The 23,261-nt window shown below is 38.7% G+C and overlaps 2 long non-coding RNA genes across 6 annotated transcripts in view; both read left to right on the top strand.

Annotated features, from left to right (window-relative positions):
* The window catches only part of LOC102163150 (uncharacterized), a 99,370-nt gene extending 95,811 nt beyond the window's left edge, over positions 1-3,559 (top strand). For 3 of the 5 annotated variants that reach the window (XR_014824187.1, XR_014824186.1, XR_014824188.1), the window contains one exon: positions 2,927-3,559. This is a non-coding gene — a long non-coding RNA (uncharacterized LOC102163150). The remainder of the gene's footprint in view (positions 1-2,926) is intronic. The other 2 variants (XR_002338140.2, XR_014824185.1) reach the window with 1 other exon arrangement.
* A 12,625-nt stretch (positions 3,560-16,184) lies between these two features.
* On the top strand, positions 16,185-20,814 carry LOC110256536 (uncharacterized). The gene is made up of 3 exons (XR_002338150.2): positions 16,185-16,301; positions 16,942-17,037; positions 20,524-20,814. It is a non-coding gene; the product is annotated as an uncharacterized LOC110256536 (long non-coding RNA).
* The last annotated feature ends 2,447 nt before the right edge of the window (positions 20,815-23,261 follow it).

Below are 23,261 nucleotides of genomic sequence, written 5' to 3'. Positions count from 1 at the left end.
CTTTCCAACTTCTTCTTTATGCCTAATCTGAATGTCTTATATTGATTTCCAGATTGTTTCCTCCAGTTCTGCCTACATAGTGAAGAGTAAACTGGTGGTCACACCCAATATTTCAATCTTTTAAAATAAATACCAGTAACAAACAACATACATAGTGCTTACTAATTTAGGTTCTTTATAGATAACTCATTTAATCCTTACAGCAATCCTGTAAGGTAAGTACTGTCATTAAACCCCACTTTATAATGCAGAACTCTGAGGTTCAGAGGCCAAACTGAGGCAGAGCTGGGTGGGATTTGAACCCATGCCATCTGACTCTAGGGTGGTTGTTTTCAGATGCTCCACTATTTCACCTCTCTCATAATGAGAATCTCTAACTGGGTTCCTGTTCACAAATTTACCTCTTTTTTGGTTTAAGTGATTCATGAAGAGAAACCAGAAACATTTTTCTCTTTTTTTTCCCCTCATTAGTTAATAAATAAATGTAGTCATTTCCTTCTTCCTGAAAATGGAAGCCCAAGATCTGTGCTTTGTCTTAAAACTTTCAGTAAGGGTGTTTGATTTATTCATGCCTTGTCGTTAATGGAGAGAAAGCCTTGCTGGGCCAAACTAAGACATGCATCTCGCACAACCTAATTGTTTCAGAAAACCCAATTCAGCACTAGAGTTACAGCCAGAATTTTGCCCATCCGCTGGGAAGGCACAAGAGGCCACAAGATTAAATGCATAGTTGAGGCTGGCAAAGTGGATTGGAGAACCCAGGAGACATGTTGTTCAGGTTTATATAAAAGCTTTAGAGGCAATCTAGCTCTTCCTCTTCATTAAAATAACTGCTCTAGGTAGAGAGGTAGTAGCTCAATATTCCTGTCTATCTTAGAATATTCCTATCTATCTATCTATCTATCTATCTATCTATCTATCTATCTGTCTGTCTATCTACCATCTATCTTATACCACAAACACAATTCTTTTTCGTTTACTTTTTGTAACCACTGCAATAATTGCTATTTAGTCTCTCGAGCTTCCATCATAAATAGAATAGAAAAGTCCACACCCCTAATTGTCTACAACCTCAGCAAATTTCCAAACTAGAAACCTAAAATAGAAAAAAACACATAGTTTAAATGTATAAAATATTATATTCTACATCTATCTATCTATTATCAATTTATTATTGACATATATTTCAGGCCACAAACTCAGTGGCGTAAAATATATGACTTTGTCTACTCTCCTAGTAATAAACTTAGTATGTCTTATGTTGAAACCGTCTCAATTAAGGGGGTTTCCTCCTCCCTTCTGTCTAAGTGGTTGAGGAAGAGCCCAGGCACTGGGGGAGAGGGGGCAGGTGGTCTGGGTCATTATCCATCCAGTGATGGATAACCACCCAATAAATGAGGTGTCCTCATTCTTGTCTGGTGCTCCATTGTTCCCACAGGGAGGCTGCCAGGCTCTCCAGGTTCAACTCTCAAAAGCCATTCTGGGGTCCCCATGCTGCCCAGGTCACAGGCTCCCTTGGGCCATGAACCTAGCACTCTCTCCAGCACATCCAGGGATACCAAGGGACCTTGGTTCTTGCTGACTCCCCAGCCTTTGAATGGGGTTGGAGGGGCAAAGGAGTACAGATGCTCTCTACTCTCAGAGCCTATGGTCTCATCTGGTAATTTGTCACCCTTCTCTTCACCTTTTGCCCAGGGCTCCATCCTAGAGCAAAGAACAGCCCTTGGTAACTCCCTCTCATGTAGCACTAGGGTTTAGTTTATCTCCCTTCACGTCTTCTCCAGTTCTCTTCTTTTTGCTCTCTCCCTAGCCTGTGTATCTTTAGAGAAATGATAAGTTGAAGGGAAGACTCACTCTCTAGGTCTTTCCCATGCCTGAGTCCTTGCAGTTTTGAGAACCAAAAACGTTTCTCTGCTATAGGAACTTGAAGCCAAGGTCTGTGTCTCAAGGATGAAAACAGGCAAAGGGAGATGAAACAAAAGAGACATTGGTTTTTTCATCCATTTATGTGTATTCATTTGAGATAGATGCCTACTATATGTGTTCCAACATGATAAATATGATAAATATAAATTTAATACATAAGTATATTCACTCGTATAGGCATGACTCACCCATATGTTTTTAGTCTATGGATTATTGCTTTGGGGAAAAATTAATCCATGGATGAATAATTCTATCCAGTTCATAAATGTTCAGCACTAGAGTTACAGCCAGAATTTTGCCCATCCGCTGGGAAGGCACAAGAGGCCACAAGATTAAATGCATAGTTGAGGCTGGCAAAGTGGATTGGAGAACCCAGGAGACATGTTGTTCAGGTTTATATAAAAGCTTTAGAGGCAATCTGGCTCTTCCTCTTCATTAAAATAACTGCTCTAGGTAGAGAGGTAGTAGCTCAATATTCCTGTCTATCTTGGAATATTCCTATCTATCACAAGCATTTTTATTTATATTTTTAATTTAGAGTTTGTAGGATATTGGGAGAAATGGAGAATCAGAAGAGGAGAGAGAGGTAGATTTCTTAGATTTCTAGCCCGAACTTGGAAGGGGCAATATTCCTCTTCCAGATTGTTGGACAGGAGACTTTTTTTTGTTCCTGAATGTGTAAACACATTGTTACTGAAAACCCTAAGTGGTAAGATTCATGGAAAACATATTCTCAGAGGATTACCTGGGATGGACAGTAGGCAGAATCCTAGGGGAAGTGGCCTGAGGTAAGGGTTGCCATATTTAGCAAGTAAAAATACAGGATGCCCAGTTAAATTTGAAGTTTATATAAATAGTGTAAGTCCCAAACATTGCGTGGGACATCCCTACCAAGGTGGAATCATGTGAAGATAGGAAATGGCCACTGGGCAAGGGCTCAGTGGGAATACGGACTCACCAACCAAAATAGAGTAAACAAGAGATTACTATGTCCTTCCAGCCTCACAGGTTCCCCCTCAGGGGGCCCTAAGATGCAACTGGCAAACTGAAACAGTAATGCCAAACATGAGCCTACCTTGGAATTAGCCAAAGCAGCTTGGTACAGCATCCAAACAAGACCACAGTACAGCATCCAAGCAAGGCTACTACTATCAAGATTATGGTGCATTTCCATCACACTGAAAAGTTCTCTTATGCTCTTTTGCAGACAATCTCCTTCTCCCACACCTGGACCCTGACAACCACTAATATGCTTTCCATCTCTACAATTTTGCCTTTTAGTTGCCATTTCATATAAATGGCATCATACTATACATACTCTTTTGTGTCCATCTTTTTTCACTTAACATAATGCTGAGATTCACCTGTGTTGTGTATATCAGTTATTATTTTCTTTATATAGATCTTCCATTTTTGTAGATTTATGCCTGTTTCCTGATTTTCATGCTAATGCAAATATTATTGTTATTTCAATTTCTAATTATTGGTAACAGAAATATAATTTTATATTAACATCCTTTCTTGCAAAGTTGCTAACTCGCTTTTTAGAGTAACTTTGTTGTAGATACTTTGATGTTTCTTATGTAGACAATCTTGATACCTATGAATAAAGACAACTTTATTTTCTCTTTCCAATCTGTATGCATGTTATTTTTTTCTTGCCTTATACTAGCTAGAATCTCTAGTACAATGTCAAATTTAAAAAGTATTGTGGACTTACTGGCCTTGTTACTTATCTTAGGAGGAAAGCATCTAGTCTTTCACAATTAAGTATGATGGTATCTGTAGATATATAATAGTTGTAGTGAATGTTACATGTACACTCGACAAGAATGTGTATTCTGCTATTGGGTGGAATGTTCTGGAAATATCAATTTAGTCAAAAGGGCAAAGATGTTTTCATCAAGGTAAGGACTTCACCTTCTATTCTAATTTGCTGAGAGTTCGTATTATGAATCTATGTTGATTTTTTGTCAAATGTTTTTCTGTATCTGTTGAAATAATCTTGTGCTTTTTCTCTTCTAGTCTTTTGAAATGGTGAAATATATTGATTGATTTTGAAATGTTGAGCCAGCCCTGCAATTATATGATAAACCTCACTTTGTCATGATGTATTATCTTTTTATATCATTGGATTCCATTTGCTGGTGTTTCATTAAAAATGTTCATGTCTAGGAAAATTGGTCTATAGGAATATTGATCTATAGTTTCCTTTTTTTTTGTCTTTTGTCTTTTTAGGGCCACACCTGCAGCATATGGAGGTTCCCAGGCTAGGGGTCTAATTGGAGCTGTGGCCACCAGCCTATGCCAGAGCCACAGCAATGCCAGATCCGAGCTGCAGGTGCAAACTACACCACAACTCACAGAAACACTAGATCCTTAACCCATTGATTGAGGCCAGGGATAGAACCCTCAACCTCATGGTTCCTAGTCAGATTCGTTTCCGTTGTGCCACGACAGGAACTCCTGTAGTTTTCTTTTTTAATAATGTCTCTGTCTGCTTTTGGTATCAGGGTGATACTGGTCTTATGAAATGAATAAATGTTCTTCTTCTGTTTTCTGGAACACATTGTGTAGAATTGGTCTTATTTCTTTAAGGTTTGGTAGAATTCACCAGGGTAGCCATTCAGATCTGGAGAATTCTTTGTTGAATGGTTTGTAACCATGAATTCAATTTCTTTAATAGCTATAAGGCTATTCAAATTATTTCCTATTGGATGAGCTGTGGTAACTTGTGCTTTTCAAGGAATTGGTCCATTTCATCTAATTTGTAGAATTTATGTATGTAGAATTCTTCATGGTATTCCCTTATTGTCCTTTTGATGTCAAGGTCTATAGTGATATTTCCTATTTCATTCTGGCTATCAGTGATTTGTTTCCTCTCCTTTTTTTTTTTTTTTTTTTTTTGGCAATCTTGCTGGATGTTTGTCAATATTGATTTTTTTCAGAGAACTGATTTTTTTGTTTCAGCAATTTTCTCTATTTTTCCATTTTAAATCATTAATTTCTTCTCTTTTCATAAATATTTTCTTCTTTCTGCTTGCTTTGGGTTTAATTTTCTCTACTTTTTCTAGTTTCTTAAGCTAAAAGCTTAGAGACATTTCTTTTCTAACATGTCTCTAATTCTATAAATTTCTCTTAAAGCACTATTTTAGCTGATATGCTATGTTTCATTTTCACTCCATTAAAACTATTTTGTAATTTACCCTGTGATTTCTACTTTGACTGGTGGAGGTGTTTTTTTTTTTTTTCAGGGGGGAGGTAGCACTGTGCTGTATAATTTTCAAATATTTAAGGATTTTCCAGAAATCTTTCTGTTACTGAATTTTTAACTCAGTTATGGACAGAGAATATAATTTGTATGATTTCAATGCTTTTTAATTTGTTAAGGGTGGTTTTATGGCCCAGAATATTAGCTACTAATGAGTAGCTAATGAGTGTTTTATGTATACTTGAAAAGTATGTATATTCTGCTGTTATATCAAATGCCCTATAAATACTAGTTAGGTAAAATTTGTTGACAGTGTTTTTAGGCCTTCTATATTCTTTTTATTTTAACACTTCATTTATTCATTTTTTAATTGAAATTCAATTTAATACCATAAAATTCACCCTCTTACTGTACACAATTCAGCAGTTACTAGTATATTCACAGAGTTTTTACAGCAATCATCACTATCTAATTCTGGAACCTCACCAATTGGAATTCTAATTCTAGAATCACACCAAGAGATATCCCATACCTTTAATAGTGTCATTCCCCAATTGCCTTACTGGCAATCACTAATCTACTTTCTGCCTCTATCACTCTGCCTATTTACTATATTTCATATAAACAGAATCATACAACAAGTGGTCTTTTGTGTTTAGCTTCTCTCACTTAGCATAATGTTTTCAAGGTTCGTTCATATTGTAGCAAGTATTAGAACTTCATTCTTTTCATGGTAAACAGTATTCCACTGTATGATATACAGTCAGTCCTCATTATTCCCAGATTCCATAGTTGCTAATTCTATGGATTATATTAATACTTGCTAAAATTTATTGGTAACCCCAAAATCAATATTCACAGTGCTTTTATGCTCATTTGTGTATATGCACAGAGTAATGTAAATCTGGAGTCACCCTATGCTTCAGCTCTCATACTAAAAAGAAATGTCTTTTTCACAGTCTACTATTTACTGCCATGTTTTTGTTTTTGTTTTGTTTTTTGCTTTTTGTTTTTTCTTTTTATTGATGATTTTGCTGTTTAAAATGGCCCCCAATAATAGTACTGAAATCCTGTCTAATGTCCCTAAGCACAAGAAGGCTGCAGTGTGCCTTACAGAGAAAACGCGTGTTAGGTGAGTTTATTCAGACTTAAGACATAGTGCTATTGGTCTCGAGTTCAGTATTAATGAATGAAGTGTCTTTAAATTTCTCTTTAGGTAGGTTTATTCCAAGGTATTTTATTCTTTTTGATGCACTGGTAAATGGGATGGTTTCCCTAATTTCTCTTTCTGATCTTTCATTATTAGTATATAGAAGTGCAATAGGGGAGTTCCTATTGTGGCTCAGCAGAAACAAATCCAGCTAGTATCCATGAGGATGCAGGTTTGATCCCTGGCCTCGCTCAGGGGGTTGGGGATCCAGCATTGCCATGAGCTGTGGTGTAGGTTGCAGATGCAGCTCAGATCCCATGTTGCCGTGGCTGTGGCTGTGGCAGGCAGCTGTAGCTCTGAATCGACCCCTACCCTGGGAATTTCCATATGCCATGGGTGTGGCTATAAAAAGAAAAAAAAGAAAAAAAACATATGTAGTTGATTTCTGTGTATTTTTTTAATGTTTAAATTTTTTTTTTACTTTTTACTTTCACTTTTTATTTATCTTTTTTTTTTTTTTTCTTTTTAGGGCTGTGCCCATGGCATGTGGAAGTTCCCAGGCTAGGGGTTGAATTGAAGCTACAGCTGCCAACCTACACCCCAGCCACAGCAACACACAAGATCCCAACCACATCTGCAACTTACCATAGCTCATGGCAACACCAGATCCTTAACCCACTTAGTGAGGCCAGGGATTGAACCCACAACCTCATGGTTACTAGTCAGATTTGTTTCTGCTGAGCCACTATGGGAACTCCCAATTTCTGTGTATTAGTTTTGTTTCCTGCAACTTTACCAAATTCATTGATGAGCTCCAACAGTTTTCTAGTAGCATCTTTAGTATTTTCTGTACTCTGAAAACTCTTAAGATGCTGATGAAAGAAAGCAAAGATGATACAAACAGATGGAAAGATATACCATGTTCTTGGATTGGAAGAATCAATATTTTCAGAATAAGTATACTGCCCAAGGCAATCTACAGATTCAACACAATGCCTATCAAATTACTAATGGCATTTTTCACAGAACTAGGTCAAAAAATTTTTTAATTTGTATGGAAATACAAAAGACCCAAATAACCAAGGCAGTCCTGAGAAGGAAAACTGGACCTGGAGGAATCAGGCTCCCTGACTTCAGGCTAAACTACAAAGCTATTGTCATAAAAACAGTATGGTACTGGTACAAAAACAGAAATATCAATCAATGGAACAGGATAGAAAGCCCAGAAATAAACCCAAGCACCTATGGTCATTTAATCTATGACGAAGGAGGCAAGAATATACAATGGAGAAAAGACAGTCTCTTCAATAAGTGATGCTTGGAAAACAGGGAAGCTACATGCAAAAGAATGAAAGAACATTCTCTAATACCATATACAAACTCAAAATGGGTTAAAGACCTAAATGTGAGATCAAATACTATAAAAATCTTAGAGGAAGACATAGGTCAAACACTCCTAACGTAAACTGCAGCAATGTCTTCTCAGATCCACCTCCTAGAGTAACGACAATAAAAATAAACAAATAGGACCTAGTTAAACTTAAAAGTTTTTGCAAAGCAAAGGACCACCTAAAAAAAAAAAAAAAGACAACCCACAGAATGGGAGAAATATTTGCAAATGAAACAACTGACAAGGGATTAATCTCCAAAATATACAAATACATCCTGTAGCTCAATATCAAAAAAACAACCCAATTTAAAAAAAGGGGGGGGCAGAAGATCTAAATAGGCATTTCTTCAAAGAAGACATACAGATGGTCAAAAAACACATGAAAAGATGATCAACATCACTAATTATTAGAGAAATGCAAATCAAAACTACTGTCACCTCACACTAGTCCAAATGGCCATCATCAGAAAGTCTACAAATAATAAATGCTGGAGAGGGTGTGGGAAAAAAGGGAACCCTCTTACCCTGTTATTGGGAATGTAAATTGATCAATCACCATGGAAAGCAGTATGGTGGTTCTTCAAAAAACTAAAAATTGAACTACCACATGATCCAGCAATCCTACTCCTGGACATCTATCCAAAGGATAATTCCAAAAGATATATGCACCCCACTGTTCATTGCAGCAATGTTTACAATAGCCAAGACATGGAAGAAACCTGAATGTCCATCAACAGAGGAATGGATTACGAAGATATATATTTATATATATATATATATATATATATATCCCTTATATTTTCCTTTTTTTTTTTTTTTTTGTCTTTGGTCTTTTTAGGGCCACACCCATGGCACATGGAGGTTCCCAGGCTAGGGGGTTGAATCAGAGCTACAGCTGCCAGCCTACACCACAGCCACAGCAACACCAGATCCAAGCCTCATCTGCAACCTACACCACAGCTCACAGCAACGCTGGATCCTCAACCCACTTGAGTGAGGCCAGGGATTGAACCCACAACCTCATGGTTCCTAGTCGGATTTGTTTCTGCTGCTCCATGGTGGGAACTCCTATATGTCCTTTTTCAAATGCTTTTCCATTACAGGTTATTATAAGATATTGAAATAGTTCCCTGTTCTATACAATTGATCCCTGTTTAGCTATTTTTTATATGTAGTAGTGTGCATCTCTTAATCCCAAACTCCTAATTTATCAGCAGAAATTCTAACACCTTGTAAATTAACTATATTTCAATAAAACAATAAATAAATAGTCTTTAACTGAAAACAAACATTAAAAAAAGATTATGTTTTGCTCAGTTGACAATGTGAACAGAGGCTCACAGGAACAGAAAATACAGAAAAACTCTATTTTCTCTAGATGTAATTGTTCAGTATTAGTCAAATCAGTATTTGTAGTGACTTCATCAACTGTATTATATTTTGTTTACTCATTTTTTAGCTGATAGATTTTGGTTGTTTCCACTTTTTGGCATCTTGAATAATGCTACTGTGAATATTTATGAACAGGTTTTTGTGCCTCTGTACTCTCTGATTTTCTATCTACTTGTTCTGTTGATTACTGAGAGAGAAATGTTGAAGATTCCAACAGTAACTGTGGATTTGTCTGTCTCATTTCGGTTCTATAAATTTTAACTTCATGTATTTTGAAGCTCTGTGTTAAGTGCATACACATTTAGGATCATTATAGCTTCTTGGTTAATTAATCCTTTTAATATTATGTAATGTCCCTCTTAATGTCCAGTTATATTCCTTTTCTTAATTGGATGAAATACACTGTGAGGTTTACATGCTGTATTTTGTTATATTCCTTTAAATCGTGTTGGATCCTTTGTTGCTGTGGCTATGGCGTAAGCCAGCAGCTACAGCTCGGATTCCATCATTAGCCTGGGAACTTTCATATGCCGCAGGTGTGGTCCCAAAAAAGACAATAAAATAAAATAAATAATGTTGGATTTTATTCTGGTGAAAGACAGGTTAGAAGTCCAACCCCTATGTATGACAATGATGTGTGTGAAATATCCTGTGCATGTCATAGTAAATTATAAACAGAATTATTTCCTTTGGAAAATTTACCATACTGTCACAATATAATTTCTAAAAAGTTAAAAACATGACTCTTGTGCAAATATAAGATGAACATATGTCAAAGATTTTATTCAAATCATTCATGAAAAAACTAATAAGACAATAAAGCTGGTGCAAAGAGCATTGGAAGAACTGAGTATTTACAGGCAATGGAAAAAAAATGAGAGATTGCTAGATAACAAAGCTGGTTATAAAAAAAAAAAAATCTGGTTATAAAACCATAATCTGAGACTATCTTTTCTACCAGACAGAAATCATTTGCATCTCTAGTAGACCAAAAACAAACAAACAAACAAAAAACTACATGTTAACATGTAATTTCACAAAGTCTGGGACCTTTAAACATTAATAAAAAAGGGGTCAAATCAAGACAGATTTCCCCTAGATAATTAAATACTCATTGGTGTGTTTGTTAAGAAATACCTCAGTGTGGTAATGAAAGGCTGTATGTATTCTCTTGGTCTTATTTCCAAATTTGGTTGGTTATTTTTCTGAATAATGCCCTAGGAAACCTCTTGTAATAGGCCTTTGACAGAGGGTCCAGGTTTCATGAGGCCTGTAGCTTATGTAATATTGGAGTGTCTCTTTTTAGAAAAGAATGCAAACATACTTTACTTTTGCAAATCTTACAAAAATATGTGAACATGAGAACATATGGTTTATACCTTTCTAGCACCTTGGAAGGGGCCATGCATGAAATAAAAAGGTTTAACCTGCCTTAGCTACATGGGTGATTGCCCCTACTTTTTTTTTTTTCCCCCAGAAAAACTAACAACTTTTTATTGGGGTATAGTTGATTTACAATTTGTCTTAGTTTCAGGTGTACAGCAAAGTGATTCAGTTATATATATTATATATATATATAAATAACTGGACATTAAGAGGGACATTACATAATATTAAAAGGATTAATTAACCAAGAAGCTATAATGATCCTAAATGTGTATGCACTTAACACAGAGCTTCAAAATACATGAAGTTAAAATTTATAGAACCGAAATGAGACAGACAAATCCACAGTTACTGTTGGAATCTTCAACATTTTCCTGGTGTATGCCCAGGAATAGGATTGCTAGGTCATACGGTAACTCTATTTTTTGTTTTTTAAGGAACCTCCATACTGTTCTCCACAGTTGATTGCATTATTTTAATATAAAAATAAAAAGCTAGTGGTAAAGAATTCCCTCTTACTTTAAATATCAAATATTCTATACTCATGTGCCTTTAAGTGGCGCATAAGTTATATATCACCAATCTAAATACCTACAATATTTTGGAGTTACCTAATATTGTGTATCATGTAGGATCATTCAGTTCACTGTTCCAAGTTATTAACATGAACAATTCTGTTGAATGAATTCACTACCGTTTTGCAAACTGCCTTTAAAATCTTAAACCAGGAAACATAGGCATTGAATTGTCACTGGCATAGAAGACGTTAAGGGCTGGCATGAATAAAAGGATTCACTTGTGTTTAGTCTGTGTATGATGGACTTAACTTTTTTAATGAACATGTGTTCTTGCCAGACTCTTTTACCCCATTCACTATAGAGACTTCTGACTTCACCAAACTCAGTTACTTCCCAGCTCCAGCTCCAAGTTCTGCCTTTACCAGACTGATTCTTCAACATTTGATGCAGATTTGGGGTGGGAGAGGTAGGGTAAAGAAAAGGGAAATGCAAGGAGAGTATGAAAGTATAAGTAAATGTACTGAAATCTTACCATGTGTCAGGCACCATTCTAAGAGTTCTGCACAGATTGACCTACCTGAGGCAAACATTACTACTATTCTTATCACAAAAGAGGAAACAAAATGATTAAATAACTTTCCCAGGTAAAACCAAAACCTGCATGTTTTCATCTCAGCAAAGTTGCATTCAAAGAAACACAAAAGATTCTGTGCTTTTCTTTTTTTTTTTTATTTATTTATTTTTTTGTGTGTGTTTTTGCTATTTCTTCGGCCGCTCTCGTGGCATATGGAGGTTCCCAGGCTAGGGGTCTAATTGGAGCCATAGCCACCGGCCTACACCAGAGCCACAGCAACACGGGATCCGAGCCGCGTCTGCAACCTACACCACAGCTCACGGCAACGCCGGATCCTTAACCCACTGAGCAAGGGCAGGGACTGAACCCGCAACCTTATGGTTCCTAGTCGGATTTGTTAACCACTGCGCCACGACAGGAACTCCTCTGTGCTTTTCTTTTTAGGTCCTTTGAAAAACTTAGAGTCTAAACATCGAGTTTGCATCCCTCCTACTAATTACCTGTGCATTTGGTTTTAAATGATGGAAATCCAGTTCAGACTTTGTCAAGCCGAAGGAGTTCTGTTGAGGCTCTTGTAATTTTAAGTGTTACCCCTTCAGGCATAGCTGGATATGGTGACTTTAGTGATGCCATCAGATTTGTGTGTTTCTCTCTTCACCTCTTGGCATTGCTTTTCTCTGTATGATAGCTTTGTTCTATAGGCATTTTCCCCCACAATGCTGTGGAAATTGCCTCTAGCAGCTTTAGGCTTGCATAATCCCTACTGCTAGAAATCCTAGAATAAAACAAGAGACCTTCTCTCTCCCAGTGTTCATACATCATGTCATAGGGAAAACCAGTGCTCTGAAGGATGGAAACCTCTGATTGATCAGATAGGATCATAGGGAGGTGGGGAAGGTCTTAGGAGAACTTAGTCCTTCTAGGACCACACAGAGTGTTAGAGACATAGTATCCCAAAGGGAAACAAAAATGAATAACAATCACATAAAAACAAGCAACATCCATTACATCCTGAAATGCTCTGCTCTCTCTCTGGCTGTTGACTCAGAAATCCCTTTCATTCATGCCATTCAGAAACTACTATCTTACACCCCAACAGCCCTGTCTCAGTCTACCCAGAGCTCTCCACGGATTACATGTCAACTTTGCTATTCCCCTCTTCCATAGCCTCCTTCTGATTTTAAAAGTCTATGCTAATCATTTACCTTTTAATGTAATTTTTCACTAAGGCACTATCTCCCAATAATATTTGGATTTAAAGCCTAAGCAAACCATTCAAGCCTTTATTCCCAACTTAAATTAATTTTAGCATAGGCGAACAGGAAAGGAGGCCCTTCCTTGTAACACATGAAAGTCCAGCAAGTGTCCATTTTCCTCTATGCAAGCCATTGTCACACTGAGCCACTGATGTCAAGTCCTTCCACTCATCACACATCAGATCGTCACGGTAGGAAAACAGAATCTGACTGCAGCTTATGCACAAAGAATTCCTTCCACAAACAGTCATAGAGTTTCTTTTAGGCTTGGGACACATGGGCAGCCACTCTCCTAAAGGGGATTTACTAGGATTCAGCATTATCTTACCTTCTCTGTTTACCCAAACCAAATAGTTGGCCTGATTACATTTCATCCCATGTCACCATGTCTAAGCAGCCCTCTTAAATATCCTCGCACAATTCTTTTTTAATACTTCCTTTCCCAGTCTTAGTAAAAACATTATAACCCCTCACCTTGGTCATTTATGGCCACTTAATGCCTCTTTTTTTATCTGCAAAGTAAATCTTTCGGATGAGAGCTACCTACAGCAATGAAGGAGGGGAGAATTATATTGATGGGATGATGGAGCAGCATCCCAGATGCTACAAACAGCAGGAGTAAATGGAACACGGTATTTCTTTCCCAGCACTGGGTGGAGGAGGCTATTATTAAATCAACTTAAGACTTCATGCCTAGAACAGCAGCCATGAGATCTCCACTGCTGGGCCAACCTTTGGTTTTTAAATAGAGTCTGCCCACAGGTGGCCCACTATTTCCTCTAAATTGTTTCTTGTCAACAAATGAGCTCACTCCTCACCCCCTCACTTTCCACCCCAAAATGTGGCAAGTCCTCCCTCAACCCAGCAAGCAAGACAAAAGTGTGTTTTTCTAGCAAAGGGAAATCCATTATGTATTCCTTTACTTCCTGCACATTCTTCTGGTTGGACTGGCATTGATTCATGTAGCAAACTAATTCCTCAGGGAAAAGGCTTTGCTAATATAGGAGTGCTACACAATACACACATCACCAAAGTTTATTATCTTCACTTTTTGGTGACATTGGCCCCTAAGCATGCATGATCAATAGGAGCTATTTTCTTGCTGTAAAACATTTTGTTATAAAATATTGCCTTCCCTTCCTGTCTTCCTTAGGGTAGTGTTTCTCTATCAACAAATTCCATTGTAGCTGGGATCCCAAGGATAGCTTAGGCTGTGTTTCTAGGGAAATTAAGACCTGTCCAGGGAACTCTGAAACACTTTGGACCAATAAAAGGAGACCGTTTGTAGGTCCTTTTGCCAAGAAACTAATGGGGGGTAAAATCCTAAAAGTAGAGAATTGGTGTGTGCACAAATGTGAGTGGGTGGTGATTTTGAGTACAGTGGAGGGTGCAGGGCTCACATTGCCCTCTGGATTGGTCTTCCTGATGCCCAGCACTCTTAGCTTCCCCTGTACCCCCTTTCCTCAGGTCTCTGGCTAGAATTGGGGAGGTTGAAATACAAAAATAAAGAGGTTGTATGGTTAAGCCACTCAAGATGGCTATTCTCTTGCTCTCTGTATACCCTCTGCTCGACCAGGCCCTGCTCAACTCACATGACTATCCAATCCTCTTAATCATAAGGCTTAATTAGCCTTTGGTAACTGATGAACCCCCTTAGCATCAATCCCCACTATAAATGGTAGCCTCCCTCTCCCCTAAGCAGCGAAGATTGCTGCCGTGTCCTGCTCACTTTCTGCCACACATGATGGGGTGTCACTCCAGGATCCTTTGTGTAAGTCCCCTGTCCAATAAACTCTTGTGGTCTCTATCACTGTCTCTAAGCTCTTAATTGGTCTCAGGGCTCAGCAACTACCAGATTTGCAGGCCTGGGGTTTCAGTGTAATAAATGGCCAGCCATCCAAGAGACCAAGGAGACTCTCGTGAGCACTGAGATGCTAGGAAATGAGGACGAGAATGGAAAGTTGTGGAGGCCGTCCACTAACATGTGTGGCCCAGAGGATATGGGGTAATCCCAAGGTGCTGTCCACTAGCCCACTAGCACAAGCAGCCCTGTGGCAACTGTCTACCATGAGACATGTCTTTCTCTTTCATTATGCTAAAGATATCCTGCTAATTTTGGAGTCTCTTTCCAGTTCAGAAGTAGCCCCATGCTTGTAGCTTAACTGACTGCACAGGGATGGCTGGTGAATACAGACAGAATGCAAGGACTTGGGTTATTTATCAAATACTTGAGTAAGTATTTGGTTGAGTAAGATAAGCATATCTCCAATGCACCATTCCTAAACAATTAAGAGACACAAACTTCAGGGATATACACTCAGGGACAGGCTTATGAATTGGACGTGGCCAGTTACCCAGAGAGGTTTGGTTTGGGCTATGGCAACAGCAAAATAATAAGAGTGCTCTTAGGCCTCTGGTCCCTGCTGTGGAAGGGGGCAGAGTAACAGGAAAGTGTGATGGAACAACAGCCATCTGCAGTCTACAATGCATTACAGCAGGTGAAAGACTTTACAAAGGTCTATCTGAGTCATGGAACCACACAAACCCACTATTTGGGGTCTAGAACAGCAATGTGACATACTGTTACACAGACATTGACAGTGACCAAGGAATCTGCTTTATCAGCCATGAACTCTAAGGATAGGCCAATAAGAATGACATTTACTAGTATTTCTACCTGCCTCATAACCCCACGGCTGCTCTACCTGAAAGGATGAATGGACTCCCTAAGTAACTGAGAGATGGAAACCAGCTCTCAATGTGTGGACAAGGAGACTAACTCAAGCCCTACAAACTATAACTAAACATCCCAGGAGCAATTATCCCAGTCACCAACAGACTGTTGCCAGCCATCTGTCAGGATGATAACTTGCTTTTGCTCTTGCCAGGGATCTACTGCTAGAGAAATACATTATAAAATGGCCCTAGGACTGGCAAGTCAGTCCCCAGTGGTTTGAGTTTGCCACCCCATGGGTATAGGATTAGAAATGGACTTACAGATTTCACCTGTCCTCTACCCGGCCTCACCTAGGACTACTAAGGTAATTAATCCAGGCCCTCTACTGGATAAAGTCTCCATTACCTGCAGACTGTTGTTACTCTTCTAGGTACTGTCTGTATTGCATTTGTGGTACCTGGTTGCAGTGCTTCTCTACATACCTGACCCCAGGGATATCGTGGAAGAGGAGTGGACCAAGATTGTAAGGTAAGGGTCCTGTGGGGCATGTAGGGGTGGAGTGTGTGGTCAGACTACTCAAGATTTGTCTTTTCTCTTGTTCTTGGTACATCCCATCCCCTGCTCGACCAGTCCCTGCTTCACTCACATGACTATCCAATCCTCTTAATTATAGGGCTTAGTTAGCCCTGGTAACGGATGAGTCCACCTGGTGTCAGTTCCCCTATAAATGGCAGCCTCCCTCTCCCTGAATAGCGAAGACTGCTGCCATGTTCTGCCCACCTCTGTCACACACAACGGGGTGTCACTCCAGGACTCTTCATGTAAGTCCCCCCGTCCAATAAACCCTTGCTGTCTCTGTCACTGGGCTCTTTCTTGGGTCTCAGGACTGGGAAACTACCAGACTTGCAGGTCTTCAAGGTACAGTGCAACTGAGGTGTTTCACTAAAGCCTCTGGATGGCTTTGAGGGCAGAAAGATGTACTCCCTTCTGACCTGTTACAGAGTGAAACACAAATGGACAACAGTGTATTTTACCCACTTCAAAGGGGGCAATCTGGGAGCACCATATTGCCTTTCAGAGCTGTAGAGAGCCAAGGCAACCAGGCCTGGCCCAGTGCTACCTGGATGGAGAAGGCTAAGAGGTTGTTGCAGAGCACATGTCATAGGGAGCAAAGCCATGGAGACAAATTAATGATTATGCTTCACCAAGGCTGCCATGATCATGCACTATTTGGGAACAATTTGGTGGGGAGTGGGGGTGGGAAGGATGTGTATCTAGAATTCCTGTAATTCTGTAATTAGAAGCTGAATTGATTTAAAAAAAAAAAGTATTCTGTGACCCTCTTTCCCCCCACATTTGGTATGGGAGAATGAGGTTCACAGTTACCCAAAATGCATTTTTTCAGTCATTTGTACTTTTCCCCCAAAGATAATTGTGACTTTAAGTAATTTCATTTTCTAGTTCCTAAATGAGCCAACATTTGGGATCAGTCCCATTTTTCACTGATCCTGTAAAGTGCACCATTTCCAAGAAGCCCTAGAGATGTGGAAAGATAAGGTAGGTTCAGCGATTACAATACTGGTTTCAAATAACAAATACACTTCCAGTGGGTAAAAAGAGAATGGCAAATCTTTAGCCAAGCTTCTGCTGGGTATCTCTTTTTTAAAACTGCAATTTGGATGCCTGCAATTATTTGCATTTTTGTTACTAATTGCTCCAACCATTGGTGCAACCAACCACTTTGGGGTACAATTACCCCCCTCGTGGGAGCAATTACAGATGAAAACAGTTCTGCACGTGCAGCTAATTGTGACAAACAAAAGGCGGCTGGGGAGGACAATTTGGCTTATCAAGTCATAACTTTAACTTCAAATAATGTGCCAGCTACAAAAAGGCAGAACAGTGGGACAGGGTCTGAACACCTACTCTGGGTGTTATGAGCTGGAGCATTCCTTCCACTGTTTACTAATGCATTTTTGGGAGGGTGAGATTTGTGGACTTATTTAATTAGAGAAGAACAGCTCAGCTTGGCTACTCATTGACCTTTTGCTAAAGTGGGTTCTAGATACCAAATCGAGCCAGAGATCTCTCTAATTAGGAAACCAGACTCTCAGATAATGTCAGATTCTAATAAAAAAAATTTTTTTACAAAGAAATTGACATATCCCTCTCACTGAATTATAGTACACACTGAGGTCTCCCTCCCCTTGTGTCTATGACACACACCAACATAACTGCTTTAGTCCTAGGACTGGGAGTGATGGGTTTAATATACTGCCACATGAGGTCTGATTACCGGCAGCAGTGGCTCTGGTTGGTAAAAATGTATTGAGCTTCCTACCCAAACCATCCTGGGGTTTCCAGGCAGCCCACATAACAGGCAATTGTCATTTCTCATTGCCTGATTCAAATTTCAAATTAGAAATGAAAAAAATGGGAGTGTATCTAAGTCTACCATCAGCCTATATCCCTACTTCTGTCAAATTTAAAAATACACACCCACACAAGTACCCTACTGTACCCTCAGCTGTTTGTCCAGGGGAGGCAGTTAAGCACACAGGCTCTGGAGCTAAACTGGCTCAATTCCCTCCCCTGTAAGATGAGGGCAGTAATAGCTCCTGCCTCATAGGGTTAGGACAGTGACTAAAAGAGCCAATACAGGAAAAACACAAGAGACCAGTGACTGGCACCCTATGTGTTAGCTATTTTTTCATTACCTGTGATATTTTATTGCAAATAATGATTTCTAGATCCATCTCCTGTCTGAATTTTTAAGAAAAATTATCCAAAAACTTAGCCATCTAGCCTTCAAGTGATACTTAAGCATTATCTAATAGGCAGACCCAAGTTCCCCTAATTACTTTCTATTGATTAGAGGCTAGCTTCAAGAAAGTTAGACATAAATTTATAGAAGATTGGTAAATTGCAAATGATTTGTATCCCAATAAAAGAGGCAAATAATTTCTTTCTGAACAAAAACAAAATCCATGGGGGTGTGGGATTAAGAAATACAAACTACTATGTATAAAATAGATAAGCAGCAAAGATATATTGTACAAAAAGGGAAAATATAGCTATTATTTTGTGATAACTTTAAGTGGAGTATAAGCTATGAGTATACTATGCTGTACACCAAAACTAATATATTTAAATAAACTATACTTCAATATAAATAAGCCCAAAGCTTAAGGTTTTTAGGTTTCTGTAGGACAATAACCAGTTTTGTAGTGAACTTTGCAATCCTTCTAGCATTCTATTTTTCTATTGATTAAATTTAGCAGTTTTTCCTATCCTCTTTGGACCAATTTTGCCATATTATCAGTCCCTTCACTAATGACTTAAGTCTTTGACACATGCTCACTGTATATATTTTTCTAAAATGGTATTTTACTTTTTTTCAATTGAATGATTTTTTAAAGTCTGTAGTGCTTTACAATTTTCACAAGTTTAACACACTTGCTTTCATATAATCCCATAATAACTCATTTATTCCCTGCCGCTATATTGTCCCTCCCCTCTTCCCTCTTGACTCTCCCCACTGGTAACCACTAATTTTCTATACCTGTCAATCCACTTTTTTGTTCACTAGTTTTATCTTTTAGAATTCACATATAAGTGACAGCATACGGTATTTTTCTTTTTTTCTCTTATTTCACTTAGCAAAATACTCTCCAAGTCCATCCATGTTGTTACTAATGGAAACATTTCATTCTTTTCATGGCTGAGTGAGTAGTAGTCCATATACACATCCCACATCTTCTTTATCCATTCATCTGTTGATGGGTGCTTAGGTTGCTTCCATACCTTGGCAATTGTTAATAATGCTGCTATGAACAGTATCTTTTCCAGTTAGATCATGTATCTTTTCCAGTTAGATCATGTTTTTACCCTTTTTGAAGAAGGCTTCTTTGCCAGAAGCCAGGATTTTCTTACAGACACCCATCTTTGCTTCTTCATTCTGAGTTTCTCAAACTTTAATGTACATCCAAAGCAACTAAGGATCCTGTAGGGCTGGGGTTGCGGGGGAGCCAAAAATTTAGAAATTCTAGCAGATGCCCCTGACCTTAGCCCTGAGCACGATGCCTGGACTTGTAAAACACAGGTGCTTAAAATGTTAGTATAAACATCCACCTGTATAAGTATAAACATCCACCTGTATAAGCAAGTGACGTGTCTTCCTCCTTCTGCCACCTCCCTTCAACACCTATCCCTTATCTTCACAACTTGTATGTGATAATACAGAGAATCTAATTTGGGTAGAGATACAATTAGTAAACCTTGCTTATCACAATGACACAGTTAAATGAGAAGTTAATGAGAAGGTAAGGGAAGATAGAAGAGGGTTCACCAATAACTAGAAAATGCAGTCAATTTGATGTCAAAACCAAGGCACCTAGGATGGTTATGGTGCTCCCATCCATACAGAGGACCCTGCCACAGGACTCTCAGCAAGAAAGTAATGCAGCAGCGTTGCCCAACCTCATTCCCCACAGGCCAACTGGGTCTGTGCTTAGGCAATCTTGGGCTTCAGAGAAATGAATCATGGCAGCCACACCAACACTGGGGACTTCTGACCTAGACAGTGGACTTAGTATCCAGCTCCTGTTGTCTTGTGTCCTCCCATCTTCACATGCCTTCATGTTTGTATTGTTATGGGCAGTAAACTCTCCACTATTAGAAAAATGAAAATAAAGTGCCTCTACGGATTTAGGAAGGATTATGAATGTCTTCCTGCAATGGTTCTCAACCCTGGAGGGATCATCAGAATTGGGAGTTTGAGTGAAAACACACCTTTGCCTGGGTCTCACCTCTAGAACGTCTGCTACAATCAGGCTGGGGTGGGGGTGAACAAGAGTATTTTTAAGATCACACTGTGTCTTTAGGGGAGAAAACAGCCACATCAGCTGTGCTGTCATTGAGTTAATTGAGAAGTTGTTGGCTACCAACTCCTTCAACCATCCCAGCAACGCTAAGGCCAAATGTCTCTAGTCCTCTTAAGAGCATTGCAAGATCTCAAAATAGTTTCACTTCTCTGTGCTTTAGAATGTGAATGTGTTAAAACTTCTTTTGAGAAAAAAGAATGAGATGCTACAAAAGGTCTGATGTTGGTGACGCATGAAGCCTGGCCATAAGCTGTGACTTCCCCAGGCACCTGGAAGTAAAAGGAAGGACGTTTCATCTGAGGGTGAATCTAATAAAAATCCACACCTAATGGATACAATTAAGCAACCAAGAAATTGTCAATGTGCGATTATGAAAAATAATCACGTTATTTTCTTTTGTAAAATACTTTTATTATTAAAAGAAAGTATTTCTAAAAATAAATTACTTTGGAAAAGTTATTTGAAGTAAGAATGTAAAGTCTCACACTTCTGCACCCTTGTTCGCTCCCCATTATTCCTTCTCATCCTTTGCCTGAATCTGACTCCTGGCTTAGACAGGAATGAAGGAGAATTCAGCCTAAAAGCTGACCTACATCACTTCCTCCATTCATGAGGAGGATGCCTTTGGACTGCACCCACCCTTATCCAGAAGGCTTCTTCCAGAGGCCAAAACAATTGGAAGGCATGGATGAAGTGAGGGACTTTTTGGGAAATAAGATCTAACACTATGGAAAATGTCATTAAATACCAACAAAAATAATGTCAAATACAGGTACCTATTTGTAAAGACTAGAAGAGGAGGAAAAGGGGCAGAAGAACAGCTGAAATCCAGAAGGCAAATGTAAACAAGCCTTGATAAATTAATAGTGTCTGCTGTGTTGGTACTGTGGGCCAGGTACTTTAGAAGTCTTATTTTATGCAATTCTTATTTTAGGTAGTTCTCAAAAGAACCCAATGAGGTGGGGTCATTATCTACATCTTTCAGATAAGGTCTCAGCAGTGGCTCAATCAGGATCTTTCTCCTCTTGGCCAATTTATTTTTTCAGAGCTGGAACTGACAGCTCCACACTACCTTTTATTTATTTATTTTTTTAGTTCATTGTAGGAGCCAATGATACTTTTTTTTCCCAGTTTTATTGAAGCATAGTTGATTTACAAGGTTGTGATAATTTCTGCTATACAGCAAAGTGATTCAGTTATACATGTACACACATCCATTCTCTTTCAGATTCTTTCCCTACAGAATATTGAGTAGAGTTACTCTGGGCTATACAGCAGGTCCTCATTGGGCAAACTTTTATATACCACAGTGTGCATTTGCTAATCCCAAACCCCTAGTCCATCCTTCCTCCCCTCTACCGCCTGTCCCCTTTGGTAACCATAAATTTGTTTTCAAGGTCTGCAAGTCTGTTTCTGTTCTGCAAATAAGCTCATTTGTATCCTTTTATTTAGATTCCACATATCAGTGATATCATATGATGTTTATCTTTGTCTGATTTCATTTAGTTTGCTAATCTCTAGATCCATCCGTGTTGCTGCAAATGGCATTATTTCATTCTTTCTCATAATCTGAAGGTCCCGAGTTGGCCAGTTTTAAATAACTTCTAATCTTTTTTTTTTCATTCCCAGTCTTGATGTCAGAGAGGGGAGGGTGCACCAGGGCCTATGGCTGGTTGCTACAGTATGTGTGTTGGGGAGGAGGGGGAATGATGAAGAAGACCCTGAGCATCTCAAGGAAAGTGAAGCCCCCAAAAGGAAGGAGACTGGGACCCTGAATGAGCCCAGGGAAAACTGACAGATCAGCAGCACCCACCCTGGACTGTGATTAAGCAAGAGAGAGAGAGCAATGTATTTATTCAGTCACCACTTACCTAGGTACAATGTGCTGGACACTGTACCCAAGGTTTTATAAATATCAGCTCACTTAATACTCAGACATCATGAGGTACATGCTAATTGTATTCCCATTTAACAGATAAAGAAATTGAGACACGAGCTAAATAACTCCCCAATGGCATAAACTTTGTATTAAGTTACTGATTAAGAGTTTATTTGTCACAGCAGTGAGGTTACCTTGACAAATACAGCGTTATTATGTAGATACTTTCTATTCATACTTAAAGGGCTAATTTTGCCAAGAAGTTTACAAAGCCCAGAATAGTGACTTCAAAGACATTGGGAATGAAGTTCAAAAGACATTTTGATGTGGCTTAGTTCAAAACATTGATGACACGGATGGGTTTATTTGGATGGTGGGGGGGGAATAATACATTGACTACTAATGATCTTTTTAAAAGTATTTATACAACTTTATCTACAAAATCTCTTGTGAAATGCACTGTCTTTTAAATAAGATGAGTAAGTTCATCTCTCAGCTCCTAGTCCCTCTGTGTTCTCATTTGCTAAATGAAGGATAAGGACAGATAAACTTGGAAGTGATTCCAGCAACAAAATTAAACATCCACATTAAATTTCCCATGTTGAAGCCATCTCAATATGGGAAATTTTAACTTAAATGAGGAGTAATTGGTTTTTATAAACAGTTCACAGACTCCAAGCTGAATCCAAGCCTCTGATCCCAGTCTTAACTGAGCCAGGAGCAGAAAGCATGAAGAGTCTGGATAAGGATGTGAGCATTTACAGACAACAGCTAATATAAAAGGACTGTAACTACACTTTAATTAGGCTGTTTGTTTTTTTTTTTTTCAAAAATCACAGTGTATGATTCTATGATAAATAAAGTGATAAGTGAAGTATCTTATTTGGATGCATTGATACAGGGCTGCCACATCCTGAACAGGTTTCTACAAGAAAATATCAGATCAACAGAGACTATTCGACCTCCTCTCCCTTCCATCATTCTCTGCTCCCTTTGTTCTCTGTCCTTTTAGTTCCTCC

The sequence above is a fragment of the Sus scrofa genome, chromosome 13, assembly GCF_054392235.1.
Source record: "Sus scrofa isolate SSC_HxYL_T2T_F1_AM1 chromosome 13, Sscrofa_HxYL_maternal_Yorkshire_Landrace_v2.0, whole genome shotgun sequence".
NCBI lineage: Eukaryota > Metazoa > Chordata > Mammalia > Artiodactyla > Suidae > Sus > Sus scrofa.
This window is presented reverse-complemented; position numbering and strand designations above follow the sequence as displayed.